Source organism: Orcinus orca, chromosome 17 (genome assembly GCF_937001465.1).
Source record: "Orcinus orca chromosome 17, mOrcOrc1.1, whole genome shotgun sequence".
Lineage (NCBI taxonomy): Eukaryota > Metazoa > Chordata > Mammalia > Artiodactyla > Delphinidae > Orcinus > Orcinus orca.
The window spans coordinates 11,520,131-11,546,374 of NC_064575.1; the positions used below are offsets into that span (position 1 = coordinate 11,520,131).

The following is a 26,244-nucleotide window of genomic DNA, read 5'->3' on the forward strand; positions in this document are numbered from 1 at the left end:
CCAACCACATGGAGTTTTAGAATTAAATTTAAATATAATAAATTGAACCAACCCACAAATAATACTTTTGTGTAAGGTACAGGAATAAGTAATCATTGGGGTAATCTATATTTGTTGTTTAAAGTGTAATGCTTAAGGAATCTGACACATCACCCATGTGCTTTCAGCTTTACCTGCATTATTGATTTCAGACTTGTAATTTTAAATTAATAGGCATAATAATTTGGCTAATTTTATGAATAGTTCTTAAATTTTTAGGATAATTTGAGATTCACTAAATTAGCATTAAATTAGCTCATGAATTGTTTTGCTTGTAACGATTGTTTAGTTTACCTTAATATCTTAACAGAGAACAGTAAATATGTGAAATTTGCAAATATAGTTGAAATATTTAAGGAAGTGATGAAATAACTTGGGGAATTTGTAAATGGGAATGATTATTAAAAGGAATTTAGCTTGTTTAGTTTGATTTAATCAAATATTAAGAAAAGAATGAGTAAAGCTGATTCATATTTTATCAGAATTATAAATAGAAGAATATGACTTGTAAATTGCACTTAAAATGTAAGGGAATTAGGTTTTAAATTTTGTAATGTTAATAACTAAATATTAATTTAAAATTAAAGTAGCTGTAAATAGTCCTTTCTCTGCACAAAGGCCCCTCTTGGACTTCAAAGGCTACTTGTTGACACATTTTCATTCTGGATGAATAGAGGCTTTATGTAGCAATTCAGTGGTTACGCAGCCCAGAGCACTTGTCTACACAAGGACAATAAGCTGGTTAATGCCAAATATGAAGGGAGCAGCAGCTTCCAAGAACTCGCGGTGCACTCTGGTTATCGGAAGGGATCTTGCTCTAAGATCCCAGCCACTCTAGTCCTCTCATGACATTCTACTTAAAACCATTTTTTCTAACGATAAAGAGAAACATGGCCTTGAATTTGGGCAAACGTGTCCCATTCAGCAGGTTTGATTACTCTGACAATGGAGCTGAATTTACACTGCTCAGAGGATACCTGAACACATGGCTTTGGGCCCATGGTCTCTTGGTGAGAGGCTCCAAGACCCTCCAGAAAAGGGAGCATTTGATATTTTCTGTAGAACAAGTGAGTTTAGGTTGTATCAGTATCCTTCCTTGTTCAATAGAACTTCAGTTTATTTATCCTGGTTACGTCAAAATTGCTGAAGTATCATTCAATTCACTGTCCTCTGTGGAGTACTTTCCTTTTTACGTATCTAAATTGATTATCAGTAGAATAAAGTCCTGTTTCGTCAGGAGGAAGGGCGGGCTTACTTGGTTGTTCTTTATGGCATCTCCCTTATGTGGAGCTGCAGGAGAAGGCATTCACCAACGGGTTTTCATGAGTTTGACGTTTGTTGGTAGACGTGCCCCTTGAAGTAGGCAACAGTGTCTCTGTCTTTGATAATGAGTCACCTACTCCTTGGTGACAATCTGCTTCCCAAGTAGTCAAGAACCCTCTAATGCACTCCTTCCTAAAATCTCTATTACTTCAGCAAAGCTTCCTTTGTCAAGTGGCTTTATTTTAATTTTAAAACATTTACCCGACACTTTCAAGAGTAATCTCAGTTCCAAAGCCCTATTGTGTGAGAGGACAGAAGAATTCACAACAAAACGGCTTCCCTGATGGCAAGGCAGACACACTGGGAACAGGTCGCTCAGCCCTTTGGCTTCCAGAGGTGATGTCTCACCACACAGCATCCTCAGGGCAGCAGGGATTTGGGATGGGTCTCCAGCCACATCTTGGGCGCAGGCCTCCGTGCCACGGTCTATGCCTCCTGCAGGCCTTCCACGTGGCCACAGATCCCGTCTGTCCTGGGCCCTTACCTGTGCCCTCTCTCAGCTCTGTTAACATCCTTGCCTTCCGAGTCTGGTGTCTGGCCTGGGCTGTCTCTGCTTTCTCCAGCTGGGGCACCAGACCCAAGTGTGGAAGAGAGTGTGGCTGGGCCCCCGCCCCCCTCGGGAACACAATGCTCCTTACTTTCATGTGCTACAAACCACCTGGAGAAATGTACATTCTGACCTATCTTCCTCCTCCCTTTCTTTCTCTCCCTTTCTCCCTCCCTCCTTCCCTCCTTCCCTTCCCCTCCTGCTCTGTTTCTTTTTACCGTTCTCCCTTCCTCCCTCCCTCTCTCATTCCCCCTCTTTTTGTCTCTTCCTTTCTTTCTACTTTCTTTTCCCCTTCCTTCCTTTCGTTCCTCTTGTTACTAAGAATCCTGTGCCTAATTAAGGCTATGTGATTTCTGTCTCTTCTATAAACTTGAGTGATACTTCAGAACATCTCCTTCTACACCCATACCAGGATTCAGGGGAAATGATGTGTGGTGGTGGTCGTGCTGTGCTGAAACGCATTTTGTTATGCAAATGGCAGCCTTTTTTAAATATCCTTCAATTCAAAAATGGCTGCCTACATTCACTGTGGATACTTGTTTATAGCATGTCAAATAAGACTGAAGATAATTTTCTTTATATCACTTGTCTTTACATCACTTGTCTTTATTTCCTTTGGAAAAACAAGGCTCAGGTTTTTTTTGGTTTTTTTGTTTTTTTTAATTCACTCTTTAGAAAAAAATAATGTTCCTACTAAATTCTGGTGACATTACTGTTGTTGGTTCTCGGAATCCCCATCAGTAGCTGTCACTGATGATAAAACTTATGTTCAAAATAGCTTGCCCATTATGCAGGGATGGGGAAAAATTGTTTTCCATAATTAATTAAAAAAAAAAATCCCGAATAAAGAGGATATTTTTTTTTTCTTTTTTTTTTTTGCTATACGCAGGCCTCTCACTGCTGTGGCCTCTCCCGTTGCGGAGCGCAGGCTCCGGACGTGCAGGCCCAGCGGCCATGGCTCACGGGCCCTGCCACTCCGCGGCATGTGGGATCTTCCCGGACTGGGGCACGAACCCGTGTCCCCTGCATCGGCAGGTGGACTCTCAACCACTGCGCCACCAGGGAAGCCCGAGGATATAAGTTTTGTTAAAAAACAGAATTGAACCGAGAAAGTATGAAGATCTAATTGGCCTTATTCAATGATTCATGAATCAGGCAGCACCCCATATAGCAAATACAGGCGTACCTCAAAGTATTTCGTGTTTGGTTCCAGACCACCACAGCAAAGCGAATATCGCAATAAAGCAAATCATGAATTTTTGTTTCCCAGGGCATATAAAAGTTTTTTATACTTTACTGTAGTCTATTAAGTATACAATAGCATTATATCTAAAGAACAATGTCCATAGCTTAATTAAAAAATACCTTATTGCTAAAAAATGCTAACCATCATCTGAGCATTCAGTGAATTGCAATCCTTTTGCAAAAGTAACATTAAAGATCACTGATCACCATAACAAATACAGTAATAATGAAAAAGTTGGAAATAATTTGAGAATTACCAAAATGTGACACAGAGACAAGAAGTGAGGAAATGCTGTTGGAAAAATGGCGCCGACATACTTGCCCAACGCAAGGTTGCCGCAAACCTTCAATCTGTAAAAAAATGCAGTATCTGCGAAGTGGAAGTGCACTGAATCAAGGTATGCCTGTCGAGAGCCGCTCAGAGAGGTTGTGCAAAATGGAAGGTTTTTATGGGCAGAAGGAGGGTGGGGCAAGACGGTATTAGCAAAAGAAAAGAAAGGGTTGTTTCAGGCCTGGCCTCCTTCTTTGGGAGGAAAGAAACAGCAGGGGTCTTTATCCTGCCGATTACCCCAGCAGTGTGGACCAGGAAATTTCAGATTGTCATTTCTGGGAGGGATTCAAACTGCAATTAAGTCTCAGTTTGGTATCGTTGGGGGCAAATGACTCCATTTTGGGCCTTCTGCTGTTCTTTCTTTTTTCCTTTTTTAAAAAACAGTTTCTAGTCCTTAATTTTGGAACTGAGGACACTGCAGTCATTATTTCGTATGGCATGTGCTCTGTAAATTATACTGGCTTGTGTATTCTTTCCTACTTTTTTTTTTTTTTTTAACTCTTGTAGCAGCAGCTGGTCTCATACACTTACCAAAGACACAGGGTTTCCTCCCTGTGTTGTCATGTCAGATGTGGTCAATGAGATCCTGTTTCTGCAGGAACAAGTACGGCTTCCTGCATGCTGCAGAAGCAGAAGCTGCCTCTGAGAATTAATACATTCCATACAGAAGAGTATTCTATAAATTATCATTATAAATGAACTTTACAAGAGAGGACGCCCTAATGACAGCTAAACATTGTTGATACCACTCTATGTGCACTTCCAGTTTCCCAATCTTTGCCAAAAGACCTTGAGCAGATCAAGAAGATGCTGATAATGTTGCTGGGCCTGGCACCCCATTATACCCTTCAGGTACTGTTTAGCTGAAAGGAGCACTTAAATCTGTGAGGCTGACTCCTGTTAATTTCAAAGATGGGCAGGATGCTTGCTTGGGTTTGGGTGGTCAGTAGAGGCAGTGGGATGGGCCTGGACCCTTAGAGGAACTCATATTCAGTAAAGTGAAACAGTAGGTCAAAACTGCACACTGCACTTTGTTACCCTCCCTCCTCAAAAAAGGACCCATTTATCATGCTGCCAGTTTCTAGTTCTGCCAACATTACTTCTGTCACTTCCCTGGCATCTAAAAATCATTTAAATACAAATATGGCGCTAGCACTACTAAGCATTTACTATGAGCCAAAGGCAGTTATTTAATTCTTTCAACAGCTCCTTGAAGAAATTATTATCTCCACCTTGCAGACAAGGAAACTAAGACTCGAAGAAGTTATGAAACGTGCTAAAAGTCCACGAGAACACCAAGGGGTGGACGTGGATGTGATCTGCCCTGAGTTCAGAGAATGAGGAGGTGCACTGGCTGCCGAGATTTAAATATAATAACAAAACTGACGAAAAGTCAGGCTCTCTTTTTTTTCGGCATTTAAAAACTTTGTGGTAAAATGTACGTCACATAAATTTACCATCTTGCCTGTTTTTAAGTGTACAGCTCAGTGGCACTAAGTCTATTTATAGTGTTGTGCCGCCATCACCAGCATCCATCCCCAGAACTCTTTTCATCTTGCAAAACTGAAAATTTGAACGAATTCAACAATAACTCCTCATTCCCCCCTCCTTCCAGTCCCTGGTAACCACCAGTCTACTTTTTGTCTCAATAGCTTTGACAACTCCAAGTACCACATACAAGTGGGATCACAGGGTCCTTTTGTGACTGGCTCATTTCACTTAGCAGAATGTCTTCAAGGTTTATCCATGTTGTAGCATATGTCAGAATTTCCTCCCTTTTTAAAAGGCTGAATGATATCCCATTGCATGTATATACCGCATTTTGTTTATCTATTCATCCATCAGTGTACTCGTGGGTTGCTTCCACTTTTTGGCTATTATGAATACTTTCCTATGAACGTGTATGTGTGTGTGTGTGTGTGTGTGTGTGTGTGTGTGTCTGCATGCATGTGTGCACGTGCATGCATGTGTTTAAATCATTATATACCAGCAATTCTAGATAATGTCAGGGATAAAATACTCCTTCCAGAAAAAAGCCTTTTGCTGGCCACATTTTAAGCAATTGTTGTGGGTATTACGGAATTTTAATAATAGAGTATATGCCTCAAAACTAGCACTTTTTTTTTAAACTAGCACACTTTAAAACTTACTTTTCCTTTAATAAACACTGGATTCTACATGGAAGTGATCTGAGAACAAGAGTTATAGAGTCTTCCTCTATCTATTTAGAGAAATTAGTGATGGGTTGAAATTGTTTGAGCTTTGCTTTGAGTGCAATTCATATCTTGAACCCCTGTGGAACTACCTATTCCTGTGTTTAGATACTAAATTTAAAATAAACAATGATAGCACATGATTGTAAATACAAAGAACAGAACTTGAGTCACTTTAATGCTGTCATTCTATGCGAACAGTTTGGACATTTTGTTTTTCTTTAAAATTTAAAGTAATAAAACAACTGCCAACTCTGAGGTATAATCTGTTCACTTATTAAATATTTGGCTGAATTTGGATATCGTTAGCTTCGAAATGTACTTTTAAAAAACTGTTAATTGTTTTAAAACTAAAGAATTAATCAAGAAAATAATGACCATTTACCAATTATCACATAAATATGACTGAAAAAGCTTTGTTGTACAGCAGAGAGGATGTTAAAAATAACGGCTTACTCAGGTTGTCAAATATTCTAGGTACATCAAAGTCACAAGCTTATACGTAGCAGGGCACGTGTTCAAATCCAGATTTGTCTAATTCTAAGCTTTTTACCCCTACTCTAGGCTATTATTAGTAAGCATGCCCATTTTCTAAAGATAGTCTACTATCTAGCAGTACTGTGTAATGGTTAAAACACCTCCCACAGAGCAAGTACACTGTCATGGTGAACATGGCACTCTCCCTCTCCTCTCAGTGGAAAGGAAAAACTGTGTAAATAGGTGGAGTGTTTTTTAAAAACTGACTGGTGTTTTGGTTTTTATATTGCTTTTGTTTTGAGTGTGGAGCCATGCGAATCAAGATCTTTTTCTATTTCTGCCCAGATGGAGAGCCCTGCATTGAGCTTGTAAAGCCCAGTCACCTTTTACCCATCCTACCCTATGTGGTTGTAAGGGTGGCCCTGAGTTTGCCAGCGAACCAGTACCCAACTGGTTGGCACACATACCTTACCTGCTTCTAGTGGACTGAGGAAGAATATTCTGGTTTGACTCAGGGCAGAGGAAAGAGACTTAAGTGGAAAAGACAGGAATGCTTAGCTCTGTGTGTGTGTGTGTGTGTGTGTGTGTGTGAGTGAGTGTGTGTGCATGCACACACACGCAGCGCATGGAGCAGAGGGGCAGTAGAGGTTTCCCTAGATGTAAATAAAAGTAAGGAGTTTGGAAAAAAAAAAAAAAAAGTAAGGAGTTTGAGGATTGCTCTCTATGGTGGGGTGTATAAGGTGGGGTGACCTCTGCCTTAGTGGGGAGTCCATCCAGACTGGCCAATCCATGCTGAGGCTCTGAGTGGCTAGGAGGGTCCTCCTGCCACCAGTGGAGAGCATTGCTGGGGTGAGGGGTGGTCCCTGAGTCCACCAGACAGCCGGCACCCCGCCGGTCAACTGCAGCATCATACGGCTGGAGAACCAGTTTTCTGGTATTGCATGAATTCAGAAACCTTGGCTGACTTCACGGGGGTGTGGGACAGGGGGGAAGCTCAGAGCTTGACTTTTTCTGATTCAAGAGGATGAGAATGAGAAGCGCGTTTAGTTGATTTTAGTAAGAATGGAATGTGAGATTTCTTGCACCTGAGTGGTGAAGAGTAAAAGTCCTTGCTACACAAATAAACAAGCAAGGGCAACGCAGAGGGAAGAGCAATGCTGGGTGAAGCAGAGCGCACAGGGAGCACGTGGGAGGGACAGCGAAAGCCTCCTGGGAAGAGAGGTCCAAGCCAAGAACGGGCAGCATGAACTGGGAGAAGGGGGTACTGGGACGCACCAGAGGAAAGCTCTCCAGGCAGAGGGAATAAAGGCACAAAGGCCAGATGGGAGAAACAGCAGGAGTCCCTGAACAGGTCGGGTGGCTGGAGAAGTTATAGGGGGGAGGGTTGGCACCAAGTGAGGTAAGCTGGGTACAGATCAGGAAGACCCCACTCTGGGAAACTGGGGATTTATCCTGAAGGCAATGGGGAGAACAATTGCTGTGTTTTATGCAGAGGCATGAGGGGATGAGATGTAGGCTTTGGGAAGATCACCCTGATGGCCAAGGGGAAAACAGACTGTCGTAGGGCAAGGCCAGTCAAAGGAAGGTAAGTCAGGAGGCCATATCTGATGTACTGTGAAGCCTCAACAGAAATCTATGAAACCCTTGAGGCACCCCAAATCTGCATTTTTCATGAATCCCATGATAAATTCATTCTCCCTAGGCACCTCAGATTTTATATGTTTCCTAGGGCTGCTGTAACAACGTATCACAAAGGGTGATGTAAGACAAAAGAAATTTATTCTCTCACAGCTCTGGAAGCTGGAAGTCTAAGATTAAGATGTTGGCAGAGGGCTTCCCTGGTGGCACAGTGCTTAAGAATCCGCCTGCCAATGCAGGGGACATGGGTTTGAACCCAGGTCTGGGAAGACCCCACATGCCGTGGAGCAACTAAGCCCGTGCACCACTACTGAGCCTGCGTTCTAGAGCCCGTGAGCCACAACTACTGAGCCCATGTGCCACAACTACTGAAGCCCGCGCGCCTAGAGCCCGTGCTCTGCAACAAGAGAAGCCACCGCAATGAGAAGCCCGCGCACCGCAACGAAGAGTAGCCCCTGCTCACCGCGTCTAGAGAAAGCCTGCGCGCAGCAACGAAGACGCAACGCAGCCAAAAATAAATAAATAAATTAATTAATTAAAAAAAAAGATGTTGGCAGAGCCATGTTCTCTCCAGGGCTCTGGGGGAGAATGTGGTCCATGCCCAGCTTCCAGGATTGCCCACAATCCTCGGCATTCCTTGGCTTGTAGATACATCACTCCAGTCTCTACCTCTGTCATCACATGGCTCTCTCCCGTGTGTCTCTGTGTCTTCATACTGTCTTCCCCCTGTATGCTTGTCTGTTCTCCCCTTCTTATTAGGACATCAGGTAGATTATATTCAGAGCACACCCTACTCCAATATGATCTCATCTTAACTAATTGTATCTGTAAAGATGCTTTTTCCAGATAAGGTCATATTCTGAGATTCTGGGAAAGACATGAATTTCGAAGGGACACTCTTCCAATACAGGTTTCGTGTGAGCACATCAAAGCTGTTCACTGCTGGCTCTCTGAACCCAGAGGCTCCGGGCTGCTGCCTCGATAGTTACTTTCCTTTACAGAGTTAACCTCAATGCAAAGAGGGACTAGCGTATTCCAGAAATACGTTTCCTTTGATAGTTATGCATAGATTATTGTACAGATTCACTTGGCTTTTTCAAACCTGGAAAGGCTGTTATTCAAGTTCCAGGGAGTAGAAAGACTGTAGCAAGCATCAGCCCTGCTTAAGTATATTTTCCATTGAGACAACATATATTTTCAACTCAGCATAACCTTACTCCATGAAAACAGAAGCCAAACAAATTGTTCTTTAAGGCATAATGCTATGCAAACATCCATGCTGATTTCTTTAAACACTAAAGGGAAAGTCTGAGTAATTGTTTTAGGGGCAATCATTTTATTTTAATTTTGAGGCTAACATCTGTGTATAATTTGGAAACTTATCAAAAAATTGAGAGAGAAAGCTTGTATTTTGTCACCACAAGTTAGTTTTAGCTATTTACCAAAATGATAAAACCAGGACATTAAGAAACTGGGTTAAATTCTTATTATATCATATTGCATATGTATTTAGTACAAACTAGTGACACAGTATGATTGTCAGAACTATGTCTCTCTTTCTGCAGAAGGAATACATCTCTAATATATTGTAAGATGAGTACTTTAACATTTTCCTTGCTTTCAGTCTGGAGTAGAGCACTTAAGCTTTACTGTTTCTCTGTAAATTCAGACCATGTAGTCCACAATGATCAAAACGACTTTAAAGACTACACATAGACAATAAAATTCAAGGAGCTTAGGTCTGTTTTTCTGGTCTGTGGAGAGAGCTCCTTTTGGGTCCTGAATCCATCATGAAACATATTGCTTATTTCATCTAATGAGAAGTTATATTTTATCAGACTGCCCTTAAAGCTCTTTTCTAATTTGTTCATAAAAGTTTTGAACTGGAAGGGCAGGAACAATGGCCCTACACACTTCCCTTCAGGTTTACATCACCCTTTGGTAATAAGCACCGTCAGCCACGGGCAAGTCCACTTCACTGTACCATCACCAGGCCTAACCTAGTTTTCCCAAATGCCTAATGGTGTGGGATGGGAGACGGCCAGGTGTCTTGCTAAACCCACTAACGTTATGCCTACTTACCTCTTTCTTTATCTGACTTGTTAGTAACTAGGTGTCGGGGTAACTATGCCAAAAAAGCAATGAGGTTAATCGTAGCTGATTTGTTAGTGAACCCGTTGTATAGCTCTCAGTGGTCACATCTTTCTTTATTAGGAAAAAAAATATTTTACAGTTTTTGAATCTTGCCCAGGATTAACATTACCAATACACAGTTTCCAGATATAATAATAACCCCAATCATTGCCGTTTTATTGAGTGGCTACTCTGTGCCAGGCATGGTATTAAGTGCTTTCTTTACATTATTTCATTACATTTCTATTACAAGCCTAGGAGGTAGATTTTACTCCCAGATGGAGAATGAGGGCCAGGGCTATTTAATTGCTTTTCCAGATCCACACGGCTTGTATGAGACAGCCAGTACCAACCACACACCTGTCTAATTTGTAAGCCCACGCTCATAACTACAGCTCTGATCACCTGATGATATCCTGTGCAAATCAATAATGCACTTCCCAAATGTTTGTGTTATCTGCTAAGCGTCTCCCTTCTCTAGAAACCATGTCTTATTTCTCTCTTTTTACCCCCAGTGTTTAGCACAGTACTTGTTACCTAAGAAGGTTCTCAATAAAGTTTTGTTAAGTAAACGCATTAAAAAACGTCTTCCTGGGGCTTCCCTGGTGGCGCAGTGGTTGAGAGTCCACCTGCCGATGCAGGGGACACAGGTTCGTGCCCCAGTCCGGGAAGATCCCACATGCCGCGGAGCGGCTGGGCCCATGAGCCATGGACGCTGAGCCTGTGCGTCCGGAGCCTGTGCTCCGCAACGGGAGAGGCCACAACAGTGAGAGGCCCGCGTACCGCAAAAAAAAAAAAAAAAAAAGTCTTCCTATGTCTGAAAATTAGGAGGCCTTTTGCCTTATCCAACACCTATCTTCTTGCCTAGGAATTATAGATAGTGGCACAATGATCTCTGTGTTTCTGGCAGTCAGGGGTTCTCATAATATCCTCTCTATCCAAGGCTTAAAGAGAGCCTTTGTCTTAGTTTTTATAATATAATGATCATCACCTGTGCAGAGAACACGACGCAAAATGGAAAACGGCCCTTTTCTTTCAGGGCCATTAACTTTTCACCGACTGCCAGATGTGAACTTATGCCTCCTATATTCTTTGTCTCTAAACACAAATTACTTCTCTTATTGCCTTTAATCTTATTCTTTATTAAATGGATGGCCATCTTTAAATCCATAATATATTGGGGTAATGCCCTTAAAACTTTGAACACTGAACACTTCTAGGCCTAAAGACTCATTCTTTTAGTTATTCATGAAATCACATTTAAAATATAATTTTAATATTGTCAGAATACTGGGAGAAGAATAAGTTAATAAATGTTCCCTAATACTTTAAGAATTTTGAATTATGTGTATATACATAGCAATCTCAAAAATGGAGAAAAAAGCAAAAATGATGGTTTTATTCTTTAAAATAGACATATACTCTATTTTGGCTTTTACTAACATCTACCAATTTCTTCCTCCTTGCCTATTCTCTCTCTCCCTCACACACACACACACACACACACACACACACACACACACACACACACAGGAATACATGCTCAGCCAGTATGCTCAGCCAGTATGCCAGCCAGGAATACTGTGTTTGGGGTCAGTACTTTGGAATGGGCTTGACATTCAACTTAATGTGGTCCCTAACTTATTAGTCCCCAGGGAGGGAACTGGTTGGCAGAAACCAAGACCTTCCCTACTCAAGGGTTGAATGCATCAAACAGATGAACTTAGCAAATGCCAGAAACAACGCTGAACTCAGGAGAGCCATTTGCTGAGATACCCAGATAGGAAGGAATAAAGCTGGAGCTTCTCCAAGTCATAGCGGAACCAGATAAAGGTCACATGTGGGGTGGGAGTGGAGGGAGAAATGGATAAAGGAGATCAACTGTATGGTGATGATAGGAAACTAAATTTTTCGTGGTGAGCACACTGTAGTGTAGACAGAAGTAGAAACGTAATGTTGTACACATGAAACTTAAAAAAAAAAAAGCCAGATGTGAATCTGGGTTAAAGAGAATACCATGGCAAACAAATGGAAAGAGAGGTCTGTCCACCGATCTCATCAGGAAGGTTTGTCCACTTTTTATCTCCCTTTGTCCATGCTGTATATCTCATAAAGTGGTAGAAATTCATTGCCTCATTTAAGTGCTGTTTATACAGCTATTCAATTCATTTAGTTAATTCACTCATTAACCACCATTATTAGGAACATTACTAGATGTTAAGGATGCAAAAATGAGTTCAGTCAATATATTTTCAGAGTAGCAAGTGAACCAATCATGCCCATCAGTACACCTGTTCGCTATCATAACATAAAACAAAGCAATTAGAAAGCTTTAGCTCTAAATCAATATTACAGGTAACAGGAAAAGGGATACATTATTATGTGGTATGCACGCTTATCAAAGTGCTTATAAATGTAGCATTAAGTATTTTAAACATATGATGTGTATATCTCAAGCCTTACCAAGATATGATTACAAAATAAAGGCACCTGTATGTCCCAGACCTTACCATGATGTACTATTTGATACATCTAAAGTCACACTTCCAATAATAAATTATTATGCATTGAGTGCTCAGTTGTGAAATTACTGCTTTTCAGTGTCTCATCTACTTTTCCTCTTGCTCCCCTTCTATATTCACACATACACACACATGCACACATTCACTTTATTACTACTATTAAGGTTTTTTTGGGGTTTTTTTTTGCGGTACGCGGGCCTCTCACTGTCGTGGTCTCTCCCGTTGCGGAGCACAGGCTCCGGACGCGCAGGCTCAGCGGCCACGGCTCACAGGCCCAGCCGCTCCACGGCATGTGGGATCTTCCCGGACCGGGGCACGAACCCGCGTCTCCTGCATCGGCAGGCGGACTCTCAACCACTGTGCCACCAGGGAAGCCCCAGGCTAGAGCTTTTTAACAAAACTTCATTCAATGCTTGAGGGTAACACAAGCATAACACAGAGAATAATGTCAAACTGCTACTGAAAATTTACTACTGTTAGCGTCCACAAAACATGACCTCAGAGTCGTTAAATAAAGTAACTCCTGCCTCCAAATGGAAGGCTTGACTCACTCTGCCACAAATGCTCCCATAATGTCCCTTCTAGGGAGTCCAGACCCAGCAATGCACCTGGGCCTAGAGAGAGAAAAACACTGTCCTCAATGCCCTCAGTTCCTGATTTAGGAGGATTGTCTTCCCAGGATGAGTAATACTGAGGAGAATCATCCCCTTACAGGGCACCACACTTTTAAGTATTAGGCTCACCTACCTCAGCAGGTCCCACACTCCCAGACCACATTTATTAATATTAGGCTGCCTAGTTTATGTAACACCACATGTGGGCCACCAAGAATCCAGCCTGGAAGCATTACCACAAGCCAAATACAATTCCTTTACAGCCTTTCCTCCAGCATGTGGTGAAGAGTAGAATGGTCCTTCACACACCCCTACTACAGCCGGGTTTTCATTCCTGATCTCCCGTAAACAAATGCTTGGGCAAGCATCCATCAGCACATCACCCAAGAACAACCAGCAATTTTCAGACATAAGAAATTCTAAATCTAGATTGAGAAAAAAATTATAACTCTGCAGGAGCATAACTGAGCTTAAGATACACCCAATTTACGTTACTAAATAGACTGTTCAAAGCATTTGCATTTGGGTTACTTCATCGCATTTTGTCCTTTAGGAAAAGCAGTGAGTACTTACTTGCCCTCATATCTACAAAATTAAAAGGCCCAATGAAGTTATGTTTAAAAAAACTGATTTAGCAGTTTGGCCCCAAAGGTAAATTCTAGTTTCTACCCAAGAGATTGAAACTGCTTATAATTTCAAGACTGGAAGGTTTTCTAGCCTCAACTATTTTTACTATTTTAAGGCAGATTTTCAGCTTCTTGAAATATGCCCTACCTTTCCAGCTCTGTTACCCAAAGTCCTCTCTCAGCATCTTGTGTTCCTGCCAAAAAAAAAAGCACTTTGCTGATCTCTGATTCTACCCCTTACACTTCCAGACTCTTGCCTTTGTGGGCCTCCTATCTTTCATACTTTCCCCATCATCCCAATCTCTCAAAATTGCACTTAGACTTCAGAGACCTCCTCTAAAGCCATCTCCTGATCTTCCCAACTGGATGTGACTGGTCTGTCCTCTTAAAATCCCACAGCACAGCATTTGCACCTTCTTCTTTCTTACAGCCATTATGTTCTACCTTATGTTGCAGTTACTGGGTTCATGCCTTACCTGTTCCACTTGGCTTTCTCGAGGCTGGTGACAGAGCCCTGCTCACCTTGGCATCTCTCCCATCATCTCTCATGGTACTTTGTAAATACTAGGCATTCGAAATATATATAGAGTTGAATTGAACTAAAACCTAGTGAATACACTATCTCACAGGAAATTGATAGCTCTGACCTAAATTACATCACAGGGCAAATCTGAAAATATTAGTTCAAGAATGAAAGATGAAATGTTTCAATCTGTTGTTAATTTGCCAACCACGACTTTGGCTAAACGCTAACAAAGACAGGCCTTGCAAAAAAAGCCCCCTTTCGGTCAAAACTAATGGAGATATGATGACACAGAGGAGAACAACTGGATATCAATGATTCCTGGGTTGTACGGCTTGAGATTTATGAGAAAATCTCATACAATCTCTGAATGAGAAATAAACTGCTTCTGCTCTCTCTACTATTTTGTTGGCTATACTAAAAGGAAAATAAAAAGTAGAAAACAAGAATGTAATATTCAAAAAGACACATGCACCCCAATGTTCATTGCAGCACTATTTACAATAGGAAGGACATGGAAGCAACCTAAATGTCCATCAACAGAGGAATGGATAAAGAAGATGTGGCACACATATACAATGGAATATTATTCAGCCATAAAAAGGAACGAAATTGGGTCATTTGTAGAGACACGGATGGACCTAGAGACTGTCATACAGAGTGTAGTAAGTCAGAAAGAGAAAAACAAATATTGTATATTAACATATATATGTGGAATCTGAAAAAAATTGGTATAGACGATCTTATTTACAAAACAGAAATAGAGACATAGACATAGAGAACAAACGCATGGATACCAAGGGGGAAAGGAGAGGGGATGGGATGAATTGGGAGATTGGGACTGACATATATACACTATTGATACTATGTATACAATAGATAACTAATGAGAACCTACTGTATAGCACATGGAACTCTACTTAATGCTCTGTGGTGACCTAAATGAGAAGGAAATCCAAAAAAGAGGGGATATATGTATATGTATAGCTGATTCACTTTGCTGTACAGTATAAACTAATGCAATATTGTAAAGCAACTATACTCCAATTAAAAAAAAGAAAGAATGATGCTCTCAGTGCAGACGCATTTGGAAAAAAAAAGAATGTAACAGACTAAACAAAGATCTTTAGTGACACATTTCTGGTGATATTTTGGTCATTGCAACACTGTTACCAAATAGAGTCGCTGAAGGCTTATTATAATGGACTGCTGATCAGCTACCTTGATCACAAGGTAATGAGATGGAAAAAATATTATATAACAAGTGTACACGGGTTCTTCTTGGGCAAGGCTCACCTTTCTTATGAATACAGCCTCTGGAAGCCTGTATTCATAAGAAATAGTACTTCCCTGCAGGGTATAGGAGCTCTGAAGTCTTCTGAGGAAAGAAGAGAGTAAAAAAAGAGAGATTTATTTGCAATTGTGGTGAGGCAGAGGGAGAAAGGAGAGAAAGGAAAAGAAGGGAAATGAACATGAGCAAATGCCATGTTTGCTGGAATACTGTGAACTAAGCAAGGTGCCTCTTCTCCGTGACCTCATGCACGTGCAGGGTAGTTTACAAAATCACAGAAGCTTGAGGCAACTGTACTTCTTATGAAAACCAGTAAAGGGGCCAAATTCTGCACCATGGTTTTTGTGGGAAATAAAATAGAGACAGTAAGTTCTGGTGCCGGGGCCTGAGTCAGAGGAGATCTGGAGGCCTTAAGTTGGTGAGAGTCCCCAGAAATCCCGGGGACTTCCCCACCCCCCGAAAATTAGAGGTTTTGAAAACATTTCCCCCAGAGCACAGAAAGAGAGAGGCTCTTAGATAAAATCAGCATTACAGCAACTTTAGTGGTCACAGGCTCATCATCTAATATTCTAGGGGTATTAACCCATGACTTATTTACATAAACACTACCTCCATTTATAAGAAAGGCAAATAATGCTTGAGGCAGTATAATATAGCATTTATGAGCACAGACTCTGGAGCCAAATGCCTGGGTCTGATTCTTGGTTCCACTTTTTTTTGTGTGTGTGTGTGGTACGCGGGCCTCTCACTGTTGTGGCCTCTCCCGTTGCGGAGCACAGGCTCCGGACGCGCAGGCTCAGCGGCCATGGCTCACGGGTCCAGCCGCTCTGCGGCACGTGGGATCTTCCCGGACCGGGGCACGAACCCGTGTCCCCTGCATCGGCAGGCGAACTCTCAACCACTGCGCCACCAGGGAAGCCCCTTGGTTCCACTTTTTACTAGCTATGTGATCCTGGGCATCCTCTGTGCTTCAGCTTCTTCATTTGAAAAATGGGGGAAATAAAAATACACATCTGTGAGCAAAGGGTTTAACAAAACCTATTATCCCTCTGTGAGACTTAAACATTGGTTGACTATCCAGCTCTGTTCTTGCAGTAATCTGGGAAAAGTAGAAATGTCAACCATGTTATTAGACATCGTTGTTTATGGTAAAAATGAACCCTGAGTGGCAAATTGCATCTGGACTGGGAGGAATTAGAAAAAATCTATAAATGCCCAATGGGCATTTATGGGGATGCCATGCTTTGGGCTTCCCTGAGTACGGTGACCCTTAAAACTAGGCTTGTATCTTTCAGGATCCTTGTAGTTATGCCTATAAAAATCCTACAGGAAATATTAACATATGATCCAGGAATCACGCTCCTTGGTATTTGCCCAAATAAGCTGAAAACTTAGGTCCACACAAAAACCTATACACAAATGTTTACAGGAGCTTTTATTCGTAATTGCCAGAACTTGGAAGCAACCAAGATGGCCTTCAATAGATGAATGGGTAGACAAACTGTGGTACATCCATATAATGAAATATTATTCAGCAATAAAAAGAAATGAGCTATCAGGGACTTCCCTGGTGGCACAGTGGTTAAGAATCTGCCTGCTAATTCAGGGGACACAGGTTCGAGCCCTGGTCTGGGAAGATCCCACATGCCACGGAGCAACTAAGCCCGTGTGCCACAACTACTGAGCCTGTGCTCTAGAGCCCTCGAGCCACAACTACTGAGCCCACGTGCCACAACTACTGAAACCCACGCGCCTAGAGCCCGTGCTCCGCAACAAGAGAAGCCACTGCAGTGAGAAGCCCGCACACTGCAATGAAGAGTAGCCCCTGCTCGCTGCAACTAGAGAAAGCCCGTGTGCAGCACAAAAGACCCAATGCAGCCAAAAATAAATAAAGAAAGAAACAAACTAATTAATTATTTTTTTAAAAAAGAAATGAGCTATCAAACCAGGAAAAGACATCGAGGGATGTTAAAAACATATTGCTAAATGAAAGACCAAAAAGGCATTACACTACGGAAAAGGCAAAAACTATGGAGAGAGTAGAAAGATCAGTGGTTGCCAGGGGTCTGAGGAAAGAAGAGGATGAAGAGGTAGAATACATGGGGGTTTTAAGACAGTAAAACTATTCTGTATGATGCTATCGTGGTGGATATGTGACATTACGCATTTGTCAAAACCCACAGAATGTACACCAAGAGTGAACCCTAATAATATACTAGGATGTTAGTTAATAACAATATATCTTCATTCATTCACCAAGTGTAACAAATGTATCACACTAATAAAAGATGTTAATAATAAGGGAAACTGTGTATCGAGGGCTGAAGGAGTATATGGGAACTCTCTGTACTTTCCTCTCAATTTTTCTGAAACCTAAAACTGCTCTAAAATATAATGTCTATTAATTAAAAGAGGGGGGAAACCCTACAGGAGGTATTGGCTCTGGTGAAGAATGAGGCTTCTAAGCCAGGCAGATCCTACACTTATCCCATGTGGGTCCTATTTCCTGACCCCAGGCTGTTGCACCGTTTCAAGAATTGCCACTGAAGAGAAATGTCTGAAGTGCCCTGCTGGTGAGCTTTGGTTCCTCTCCTATACCCTGAATAGGCTGGTGGTCCGTCGTCACTTGGTGAGCCTGAGAGTTTGGCTGACCCTAAGAAGATCTCTTGGCGGGCTATGCACTATCTCATAGAATTGTTGTGAGAATTAAATGAGCTAACATCAGCAAAATACTCAGAACAGGGCTTGAGACATGTAAATGCTATAGAATTGTTAGTTATAATTGTTATAGGGATGAGTGGCTACAGTTTAACATTTTAATAATTATATCCCCTGAAATCATGAGTGACATGCCATCTGCAATGTCAGATCAATATATAGTGTATATATGGATGTATCCATAGACATAGATATATCCACAGATACAGATATAACATGTTCTCATTATATAATGCCGTGTGTGTAACTTGGTGTTTGTTTTGTATTCTTTTATGAAATGGTCAGTCAGGTGCAGCCAGAAGAGAAGACACAGGAAAGACTCAGGAAAACCAAAACAAACAAACAACAAAAAAAAACAAAGCTTATTAAACTCACAGGTTCTAGAGACAGGAGGCACAGACCACGTGGGCCACATGAGAAAATATGGGAATGTTTCAGAGATTACAGCATGGAACCCATGTCAAGACTACATCTTTAAAAAGTCCTGTCCTCAGCACAGCTAGGTTCCCCTAAAAATGAAATAACTGATCCCTGACCTGTTCTGCAGAATTTATCTGCCTGAAATCTATGCTTTCGTTGCTATTGTATCCCAAGGACCTAACATAATGCCTAGCACATATTAACATTCATTTATCCACACTTGTGGAGGGCCTACAATGTGCCAAGCTAGGCTAGTAGCAGTTAAAAAAATCCTAATTCAAAGTATGAACCCTGTACCGAATACATCCTATGTGCCACCTCAGATTCCCCTGGCCTCACCCAGCTCTTGGGCCCTCTGCCCCTTGCTTCTCCTCAGCTGTTTTTGCAGCAATTAGCTCCCTGCCTGATCTGCTCAGTTCCAGGTTGTTCTACTGCCTGAGGCCAATGCCCAGAGTCGTTGGTACCTCCCACTACTTCCTCACATGCACTCGGATGAAACACCATGTCACAGGTTACATAAGGCTGGCTTCCCCTACTGAACAGGACAGGCAACATCACAGGGGTTTGGGGGAGTTAACTCCATGGGCACACACTTTGATCGGTGGTGATGGCAGATCCATTTCTTCTCTGTCCCTCCCCACAATGGACTGTTCCACGGTATGGTGTTCCAGTACAGTGTAAAGGAAATGGCCCCTTTATAGTAGAGGTCCTCTGTGTCTCTTCATGAAGGAGTGACACCATCCTGTTTGCTTCTAGCCTCATTTCCTTTCTCCCTCATTTTTGCAGCCTTGACATTGCACCTCCCCATGAAGCATTAGCAATTAAGTGTTGCTCTAGGCTCTGTTTTCTAGTGAAACTGGGCTGAACCTTGCCCTTAATAATCCCAGTTACCAACCCTTCTGCTCACTGTACTTGGGTCCTCTCCTGGCCCCTTTCATTCAATTCACATTCCAATTTCACTCAGCTCAGCACCATGACTCTCCTGGTTAAATCTTGACTTTGGCTCTATGTACTCACACCCAGCTTAGTTTATCCCAGTCCCCTTGGTGTCTTGCGTTTGCTCTTCTGGCCTCCATTCCTCATTCTTACCATATTATTTTAACAATATTTTAGTTTTTATTTTATTTTTTTGGCTGCACCGCATGGCTTGTGAGATCTTAGTTCCTCAACCAGGGATTGAACCTGGGCCCTCAGCAGTGGAAACATGGAGTCCTAACCACTGGACCGCCAGGGAATTCCTAACATTTTTATTTTTATTTGGGAAATTTCTCTTACCCTTAGTGCAGGTGGTCCAGGTGGAGCTAAACTTCTTTCCTACACTGCCCAGGTCTTGGCCAACCAGTGTATTCCCCTAGTCACTGTGATTAGTTTGGAGATAGGCATATGACTAAATCAGTACAAACAGAGCCAGTCCTGAGATCTTTGTTGGAATTACTGAGAAAAGAAGCTCTTTCTCCTCTTAGAAAGAGACAGGAAGAGAGCCTGGACACGATTCGTTCTCAGAATGAAGCCAGACCTGAGGGAGAAAGAAAGAGGCTGGCTTTTGGTGGGGAGGTTTGAACTACTGAATTCATTCATGCCTGAAGTGTTTTGCCCTGAAACCTTTCCGCTTTTTAAGTGAATAAATTGTATTTTTGCCTTCCTGTTCCTGCAACTGAAGGTAGACAAACAAATAGAGTTCTCTTTCTCTATAAATCCTAGCCTCTTGGACATTTATATAAAAACCTGGGGTACCCAAAGTGATACAAGAGCAGGGCTCCCTAGAACCTTGTGATGTCTATAACTTCCCACTGCAGTGCTGTGGGATGAGCTTAGATGAGTCACCGCGTAGAGGCACGGATTGAGTACCGGTCCTGAGGGCAGACACTTCCCACCTCTACACCTGGTACTCAAGTAGCTATTCTACGGCACACTCCGTCCTGGCACATCTTGCCTCTTCCCTTTCCCTCCTGACCCGTGTTTCTGTCTGAGTGCTTTGCCAGCAATCTGATGCAACTCCTTAAATTCTTAAAACTGCAGGGGAATTTTATGGCCGTTCAGGCACATAGTTCTTAAGCAGAGCAGAGCAGGTGGAATTTCTGGCACGCTACCAAACTGGAGGGACAAAAGTGGGTCTGTTGCAGCAGGATGTAGAGGCAACTCTAGGAGGAACTTCCCAGCCTGACCGTCCTGTGCCTTCCAAGGTCGGCTCCTGTTTATTAGTTCTACTTGACTCACGTTCCCGTCTTTCCTAACTCCTGGTTAATCCCACCTCTCCTCTTAATACGGTTTTACTTCTACACTTCGGCACACGCTCTTACCTTGCCCCGGGTAATGCTTCTTCAGCATCCCTTGATGCTTTGGACTGTCTTCCTTCAAGTTGTCCCTGTAAGAAGGCCAGTCTTATAAATTCTGTTCCAATCTGATGCATGGGACGCAGACACTGGTGAAGTCTAATTACTGTGAAATAGAGCTACTTAGTTTACTCTGACTCAAGCTCATGGTGTACCAGTGTGTCCTCGACCAGCACCAAAGGACAACTTAGGAATTCTTCCCCTCCCTCCCTTGCCAGGGTTCCAGTCGACCTCTAGAGTTTATGCATTCCTGCTCTGTTCTCAGCAGGCTGTCCTCATGCTGTGATCAGATGTGTATTGGGCAAGGTCTAATGCACACGTAGGGGATTTCTTGTTTACATGATGAGTGAATGGCTGATGGATGAGATCGTGAAGCACAGACTGAAAAATATTCCCACTCATGTAATGGGGCAATTTTCTCTGATATGTTAACCCATTTAGTGCAGCACACTTTCTGGATATCTTCTTGGTGTCCCTTGCAGAAGCCATACCTCCAGTCTACTGGACAGAAACACCCTGGCCAACCAAGTGAATTTTCACATAACTATGATGGTAGGATTAGGTCTAAGATACATGGAACAAACAGTAACAGTGAAACATATTGAGTGTCTTCTATATGCAAGGCCCAAGCGAGGTGCTAGTGGTTCAGACAGTAAAACACTGAATTAAAGCATTATTACAAATTGTGAAATGTGCTTTGAACAAAAAGAGCAAGAGGCAGAAACAGAATAACAGGGGAGGGTGACCACTCAGGGAAGGCCTTTCTGAGGAGGTAATGTGAGGTAGGACAAAAGAAATGAGGAGACAGTAATCATGCAAGCAGTTGCAGGAAGGGAGGTTGTCACAGCCAGAAAGAACAGCATATGCAAACTCCCTGAGGTAGGTATGTTAAAGAAACAGAAAGAAAATCAGGGCTGCTGAAGGACAGTGAGCAAGGGGCAGAATAGTACAAGATGAGAAGTGAGGTACGGTCAGTGGCAGGACGGAAGGCCGTAGAGAGCTTGCATATAATTCTATGTGAAAAATAAAGCCACTGAAATGGGAGAATAACATGAAATAATTGAAATTCCAGGTCATCCTTGCTTCAAAGTGCATGAAGAATGGGTTGTAGGATGCAGAAGCGAAAGCAAGCGGGGGAACCAGTGAGGAGGCTGCCACCGAGCGCAGGGGCCTTCGGGAGGAACCGAGGCCTTCTCCATCTATTGGTGGTTGAATCAACACGACTTCCTGTTGGATTCTATCTGAGAAGTGAGACAAAGAGGAAGCGAGTATGACTTCGATTTCTTGCTTGAAAGACCGGCCCATGATGGTGCCATTAACTAAGATTGGGAAATCTGAGGGGAAAATGCAGTCGTGAGAGTGAGCGGAAATCCATTCAGGTTTTGGAATTAAGTTTCATCTGTGTGTGAGACAGACAGAAGGAGGAGTCCAGTGGGAAGCCAGAATACACACCTGGAACCTGGAAGGGGAGGTCTGATCTGGAGGCAGGGATTTGGGGGGTCATCAGCATACAGATGGCATTTAAAGCCATGGGATACACAGAGATCTGTTGCATTTCTATACACTAACAATGGAAGATCAGAAAGAGAAATTAAAGAAACAATCTCATTTACCATTGCATCAAAAAAAAATACCTAGGAATAAACCCACCTAAGGAGGCAAAAAATCTGTACTCCAAAAACTGTAAGACACTGATGAAAGGAATCAAAGATGACACAAACAGATGGAAAGATACACCATGTTCTTGGATTGGAAGAATCAATATTGTCAAAATGACTATACTACCCAAGGCAATCTACGGATTCAGTGCAATCCCTATCAAATTCCCAATGGCATTTTTCACAGAACTAGAACAAAAAAAATCTTAAAATTTGTATGGAGACACAAAAAACCCTGAATAGCCAAAGCCATCTTCAGGAAAAAACAAAACAAAAATTAAAAAAAAACGGAGCTGGAGGAATCAGGCTCCCTGACTTCAGACAATACTACAAAGCCACAGTCATCAAAACAGTATGGTACTGGCACAAAAACAGAAATATAGATCAATGGAACAGGACAGAAACCCCAGAGATAAACCCACACACTTATGGTCAATTAATCTACAACAAAGGAGGCAGGAATATACAATGGAGAAAAGACAGTCTCTTCAATAAGTGGTGCTGGGAAAACTGGACAGCTATAGGTTAAAAAATGAAATCAGAACTTTCTTTAACACCATAGACAAAAATAAACTCAAAATGGATTAAAGACTTAAATGTAGACTGGATACTATAAAACTCTTAGAGTAAAGCGTAGGGAGAACACTCTTTGACATAAATTGCAGCAATATCTTTTTCAATCCTTCTCCCAGAGTAATGGAAATAAAAACAAAAATAAACAAATGGGACCTAATTAAACTCAAAAGCATTTGCACAGCAAAGGAAACCATAAACAAAATGAAAAGACAACACACAAAATGGGAGAAAATATTTGCAAATGATGTGACCGACAAGGGATTAATCACCAAAATTTACAAACAGCTCATGCAGCTCAATATCAAAAAAACAAACAACCAAGTCAAAAACTGAGCAGAAGACCTAAACAGACATTTCTCCAAAGAAGACATACAGATGACCAAGAGGCACATGAAAAGATGCTCAACATCACTAAATATTAGAGAAATGCAAATCAAATCTATGAGATATCACCTCACACCAGCCAGAATGGCCATCATCAAAAATTCTACAAACAATAAATGCTGGAGAGCGTGTGGAGAAAAGGGAACCCTCCTACACTGTTGGTGGGAATGTAAATTGGTGCAGCTACTATGGAGAATAGTATGGAGGTTCTTTAAGAAACTAAAAATAGAGCTACCATATGACCCAGCAATCCCACTCCTGGGCATACATCCAGAGAAAAACATAAATGCACCCCAATGTTCACTGCAGCACTGTTTACAATAGCCAAGACATGGAAGCAACCTAAATGTCCATCGACAGATGAATGGATAAAAAAAGATATGGTACATATATACAATGGAACATTACTTAGCCATTAAAAAGAATGAAATAATGCCATTTGCAGCAACATGGATAGACCTGGAGATTATCTGACTAAGTGAAGTAAGTCAGAGAGAAAGACAAATATCATATGATATTGCTTATATGTGGAATTGAAAAAAATGATACAAATGAACTTATTTACAAAACAGAAACAGACTCACTGACTTAGAGAATGAACTTATGGTTGGTTACCAGAGGGGAAGGGTCGGGGGGAGGGGTAGATTGGGAGTTTGGGATTGACATGTACACACTGCTGTATTTAAAAGAGATAACCAACAAGGACCTACTGTATAGCACCAGGAACTCTGCTCAGTATTCTGTAATAACCTAAATGGGAAAAGAATTTGAAAAAGAATAGGCACATGTATATGTATAACCACTTTGCTGTACACCTGAAACTAATACAACATTGTTAATCAACTGTACTCCAATATATATATATATATAAAAGCCATGGGAATAGATGAGGTCCTCAGGAGTGTGTGTGGTAGGAAAATAGGAGGGAGAGGTTCCTTGGCCCCAGTCCCTCCCCTCAAGTCTTCTCCACAATTCCTAGTCCTTCCTTCTTTAGACCCCATAAGCAAAAGATACGGTGCCCTTCTTCCCTCTCACTAAGGAGCCTAATGGCCTCTGAACAAGTGAGCCAGTTCTGGTCATCCTCTCAGAAAGCCCAGGCCTTAAGCCTGTCCCAACACTTCTGTCTTCTACTCTTTCAGATAAGTCTCCTCTCCCAACTCCTAAGGTAGACAAATGGTCTTCATGCTCAGAAAAGAAAGGAAGGAAGGAAGAAACCTCAAACAACACTACCATCACCACCCAGCCAAGCAACTAAACCAACTAACAAACTGCAGCATGAGCTCTCAGAAAGGAGGTTACCCCACTGGCCAAGTCTTGAGGGACTGTCTGCTGTACCTCTGTTAGCCTTAGGGTGAATCATGCTACCAGATTGCTCTGCTTTGCCCTGGCCATCAGTTTGTCAGTGTGTAGCACGGGTCACATGCAAGGCTGAAGCAAGATAACTCGACTGGCTCTGGGCCAACCATGACCACTCAGGATGAGCATATGTTCCGCTGAAAGTGGGTCATGAAGCCAACATGCACCTGTAAAGACATCACATCTCTTTCTGTGTGGTGTGTGAGCTCCAAACACCCCACTGTGTAATTATCTGTTCTTTATATGTGAAATGGTCAGGATCTTCTCTTACCTCTCTGTGAATACTCCCTACTCCTGGCAGAGTCACCCTCTTACCCTTTCCCACCAATAGCTCCCAGACTGAGCCAGGAACGAATTCCTGTACCAGAAAGAAGCAAACAGGAAGTGTCCTGGTTGTAGCTGTAGATTACCCACAACACTGAGGTTTCCTCTCGGTGTTTTGCACCTCTACTTTGTTCATTCTGCCCTGCCCCTTTCCTTCCGGTGCAGCGTCAGGCCGCTTTCCTGGCCTTTCTCTGCAGTGCGTAAGGCCGCTTGTTTCTCACCTTCCAAACGGGTTTTACCCCACTGCTTCCCCTGACCAGTCGTCACTGTGCTGCTCAGACTGGTGGCCTGATTCACAGCTTTGCCTGATGCTTCATCTGTGTGTGCATCCAGGCCCCTGGCGCGTCATCAAGTTGCAAGGCTGCCGTGCAGCCCAGATCCGCGGCCTCTGCATGTTCTTTGCTCTGCCAGCTCCAGCTTCCTGCCTGTCTTTCTGCTAAGCGAGCACCCCTACAGTGCCTCTGCTGACATGTAATGCACGCACGCACACTGCTTTTTGTTTCATGACTGCTCTAAATACGTGCATGCTGGTGCTTGCATCGTTATTTATGTATTTCACGACATTTTGGCTCAGCAGGATCTACTCCACCTCCGATTGCTTCCCACCAAGAGGGTCTGCCTCCTGCAGCTTTGCCTGGGTGGTCAGCATTGATGTGTATCGCTACACCTAAGCAGGGTTGACACTGATTCTTAGAAGTGTTTCTTATTCCCGTCCTAGGAACACTGCTTCATGTTAGCTGATCACTGAGAGCTTCTTGGGAAATGTGCATTCAGCCAGCACGTGCAAAGAGTAAGGCAATGGTGGGAATAATAAACTGATGGGTTCCAGCCTTCATTGATTTTTTTTTTTGGCGGTACGCGGGCCCCTCACTGTTGTGGCCTCTCCCGCTGCGGAGCACAGGCTCCGGACACGCAGGCTCAGCGGCCACGGCTCACGGGCCCAGCCGCTCCGC

General features: G+C 42.5%; 1 long non-coding RNA gene across 1 annotated transcript; it reads right to left on the reverse strand.

Annotated features, from left to right (window-relative positions):
• Positions 1 to 4,026: 4,026 nt before the first annotated feature.
• On the reverse strand, positions 4,027 to 25,974 carry LOC125961656 (uncharacterized). Its single transcript, XR_007472631.1, has 3 exons — positions 24,947 to 25,974; positions 20,961 to 21,025; positions 4,027 to 4,106 (listed from the first exon to the last, which is right to left on the reverse strand). It is a non-coding gene; the product is annotated as an uncharacterized LOC125961656 (long non-coding RNA).
• Between the last annotated feature and the right edge of the window lie 270 nt (positions 25,975 to 26,244).